Source organism: Athene noctua, chromosome 2 (genome assembly GCF_965140245.1).
Source record: "Athene noctua chromosome 2, bAthNoc1.hap1.1, whole genome shotgun sequence".
NCBI classification, from domain to species: Eukaryota; Metazoa; Chordata; class Aves; order Strigiformes; family Strigidae; genus Athene; species Athene noctua.
Window position 1 is genome coordinate 56438348 of NC_134038.1, and position 4565 is coordinate 56442912.

Genomic DNA, 4565 nt, shown 5'->3' on the forward strand with positions numbered 1-4565 from the left:
TTTGCTTTGTATCCATTATACTGTGAGACTGAAGAGGGTTTTGTCTTTTGATTTTTACCTCTGCAACTTTCATGAGAGTCCAAAAAGTTTATTTATATCCTTGCTCTACATAGCAGGCATTTGCAGAAAAGCATGGAAAGATGGGAGTGGGGGGGAAGTTATTGTTACTGGTCCGTTGCTTCATATGGAAGTTCAGCAGTCAGCCCAACCCTTGTTGACATCTAACCATGGACTGTGTGAATGGTCTGCACAACCACTAAGAGATCAAAGGGTGAAAAAAAATGGCAGATGAGCACTAGCTGCAGCTTTAAGTCTGTTCTAACTTGTGGTTGCAGATCACTGATCTTCAGAAACCCTGGTTAAGGGTAGCCCATTCCCACACTTCAGGGTGTGTGTGAGGATTGTTTCCTTCAAAGACCAACATGCTTTACCACTAAACTCATCAGATGCTGCTGAGGTCCTCTACTCCCTGGCAGTTTCTTCATGCTGAAGAAAATACACAGGAGTGCCTTTTGATAAGTAAACACGGCAAGCAGAAATCACAGGAGTGTCAGAAATAGGATAGTAACATCTGCTCCAAAGTAGTTGTGGTTTCCTGATTTTCATTAAATAATGGTAAATAGATTGTGGCTGTTGAATGGTGATTTGCCACTGATTTCAGTGTCATTAGGATTTAATCCAGTAAATTCCTGAAATCACACAATTTCAGTGGTATGTTCAGTTAGCACTGCATCTTATACCAAAACACCAAAACCAAAGTTAATATCTCTTAAAATATGATATCTGATTGTATCCATAAAGTTTTAGATCTGCATATAAGGGACATTCAACCAGTGGGTTGAGTTAACAGATCATTTCTTTATATGTGAACAGAAGGGAAGTAGGAAGAATGGAAATTTCTTGTGTAATAGTGAGTCATGATATGGAAAAAGCTGGAAACCATTGGTTTACCAGGACATCTTTAATTTTGCATTGTTGTGCTGTGTGCGCTAGAGGAATAGTGACAGTCACATCTATCTTTGACCAGATGTTCTGCTCCTTCAGAGCAGAGATATGCAATGAATGTCAATGTTTAGGTATTTCTGATGAAGGAGGATGAGAAGAAGGTGGAAAAAAGGACTGGAAGTTAAAAGCTAGGATATGATGACTTGCTAAAGCAGATTTAGGGCTGTGCGTTTGTGCCCTTGCTGGAGATTTCAGCATTTCTTCATTTATAGAATCATAGAATTGTTTAGGTTGGAAAAGACCTTCAAGATCATTGAGTTCAACCATTAACCTAACACTGGCAAGTCCACCACTAAACCATCTCCCTAAGCACCACATCTACACATCTTAAATACCTCCAGGGGTGGTGATTCAACCACATCCCTGGGCAGCCTGTTTCAGTGCTTGAAAACCCTTTTGGTGAAGAAATTTTTCCTAATACTTAATCTAAACCTCCCCTGGAACAATTTGAGCCCATTCCCTCTTGTCCTATCACTGGTTACTTGGGTAAAAAGATGAACTCTCACCTTGACACAACCCCCTTTCAGATGGTTGTAGAGAGTGATAAGGTCACCCCTGAGCCTCCTTTCTTCCAGGCTAAATGACCCCAGTTCTCTCAGCCACTCCTCGTAAGACATGTGCTCTAGCCCCGTCACCAGCTTCATTGCCCTTCTTCGGACATGCTCCAGCACCTTAGTGTCTTTCTTGTAGTGAGGGGCCCAAAACTGAACACAGGAATTGAGGTGCAGCCTCACCAGTGCTGAGTACAGGGGATGATCACTCCCCTAGTCCTGCTGGCCACGCTATTTCTGACACAAGCCAGGATGCTCTTGGCCTTCTTGGCCACCTGGGCACACTGCTGGCTCATGTTCAGCTGGCTGTCATCCAACACCTCCAGGTCCTTCCACTGGGCAGCTTTCCAGCTGCTCTTCCTCAAGCATTGCACGGGGTTGTTTTTGGCCCAAGGGTAGGACCTGGCACTCAGCCTTATTTGAACCTCATACAACTGGCCTCAGTCCATTGATCCAACCTGTCCAGATTCCTCTGTAGACCCTTCCTACCGTCAAGCAGGTCAACATTCTTGCCCAACTTGCTGTTGTCTGCAAATTTACTGAGGGTGCACTCAATCCCCTTGTCCAGATTATCAAGAAAGATTAAACAGGAGTGGCCCCAACACTGAGCCCTGGGCAACACCACTTGTGACTGGGTTTAGCTCCACTCACAGCTCTCTGGGCCTGACCATCCAGCCACTTTTTTACCCAGTGCACCAGTCCAAGCCATGAGCAGCCAGTTTCTCCAGGGGAATGATGTGGGAAACAGCGTCAAAGGCTTTACTAAAGCCTAGGTAAGACAATATCCATAGCCTTTCCCTCATCCATTAAGTGGGTTACCTTGTCATAGAAGGAGATCAGGTTTGTCAAGCAGGACCTGCCTTTCATAAACTCATGCTGGCTGGGCCTGATCACCTGGTTGTCCTGTAGGTGCTGCATGATGGCTCTTAAGATGATCTACTCTATAACCTTGCCCAGCACCAAGGTCAGGCTGACAGGCCTGTAGTTCCCTGAATCCTCCTTCCAGCCCTTCTTGTAGATGGATGTCACATTTACTAACCTCCAGTCGACTAGGACCTCCCCATTTAGGCAGGACTGCTCATAAATGATGGGAAGTGTCTTGGTGAGCACTTCTGCCAGCTGCCTCAGTACTCTTGAGTGAATCCCATCCAGCCCCATGGACTTGTGTGTGTCTAAGTGGTGTACCAGGTCACTAACCATTTCCCCTTGGAATATGGGGTGTTCATTCTGCTCCGCATCCTCATCTTCCAGCTCAAGGGGCTGGGTACCCTGAGAACAACTGCTCATACTATTAAAGACGGAGGCAAAGACATTAAGTATCTCAGATACTTAATTTCCCCATTCTTTGTCAGTGTGTTTCCCCCACTCCATCCAATAAAGGTTGGAGGTTCTCCTTAGCCCTCCTTTTGTTGCTTATGTATTTATAGAAATGTTTTTTATTGTCTTTCACAGCAGTAGCCAGGCTAAGCTCTAGTTGGGCTTTGGGTTTTCTAATTTTCTCCCTACATAACCTCACAACATCCTTGTAGTCCTCCTGAGTTGCTTGCCCCTTCTTCTAAAGGTGATAAACTCCTTTTTTTCTTGAGTTTCAGCCAAACCTCTCTGTTCAGCCAGGCCAGTCTTCTTCTCACCCAGCTCATGTTTTGGCACACGTGGACACCTGCTCCTGTGCCTTTTCAATTTCCTCCTTGATGAATGTCCAGCCTTCCTGGACTCCTTTACCCTTCATGACTGCCTTCCAAGGGTCTCTGTCATCCAGATATTAATTTAATTTAATCTGTTATTTATGTCACCACACAGAGGGAGCAGGAACTTGTAGCAGCAAAGGATTTGCCTCTGCTTGTTTGACTTTTTATCGTTATTAATTGTGAAAGTGATGTTATAAAGTGATTATTACTTAGAATGCTAGATTTAAGCAGGATTAGGAATTTGGTAGGTCTTTCTGACATGGGCAAGGATTTTTATAGTTAATCCAGTTAGCCTCAGAAGCCAATAGCTTACAGACTAGTGCTATCGTTTGTCTAAATGGGGCTTTTCTGCTAACTGTGAGTGCTAGCATCAGCTCACTGATCCTTGCATTCCATGCTTTTACCTTTCTGTGTGTCAAAATCTCACTGACATAGGAAAATTTATAGCAGGTAAATTTCTGAGGTGGGAAGGAAAGCAAGGTACATAGGAAAAGGGAAACAGAGCAGCCAATCTAGTAAAGAAAAAACATGAACAGAAACCTTTTCTAGAGGGGGAATGGGGAATGCAGCCTGTTTCCAGCTTGGTTGCTTTCATGTATTGGGAGTTCATTCACATGAGTTCATCTCTGCAGTTTATGAAAGACAAAAAGAAACTGCATCAACCAGCATGAATTCATTCTCCCTTCTTGTGCTGGCAGTTTTTCATCCAGTGGAAGTGGTAGTAGTTTTGCTGTAGCAAAGAATCCTTTCCCTGTAATGGAAACAGCTCATTGCTGTACTAATGGCAGGTATAATCTCACTTCGAGGAGAAAAGGCAGAAATATTTGGGCTGTGTCTTTGAAATTACTACTGTCATTTATACAGGCTCTTGATTGTGCCGATTACAAATCTTTCTTTTAAAATATTTTAACTGGGTCAATTTGAGATGTTAGTCCTTAACTTTTTTTTTCTTGTTGAAAGATGTAAAAACAGTTGGTTCTAGTTTTTAAAAAGTTGAATTAGCTTTGCCCTAACTAGTTGTCAGCATGGCTGCATTAAACACAGGGTCTGTTCACGTTTCTCTTCCTTCTGCCTTAGAACATTTCAAACGGTCAAAATACAAAGGTGGCATCCTAGTAGGTACAGTCGTCTGGACTGCACGCTATATATATGTTCCCAATAATGAAAAGCCGAAGTGCCAGAGTTCATATTAAGCTTGAAACCAGTAGTTTTGAGTATGACAGGATTTTATATCATGGCTTGGATTTCCTGCAAGGGCAGGCGCACTGGTGGGAGATGTCCATTAGGGGTCCCTGAAGCTCCGCCACTGGAGTCCGTGACC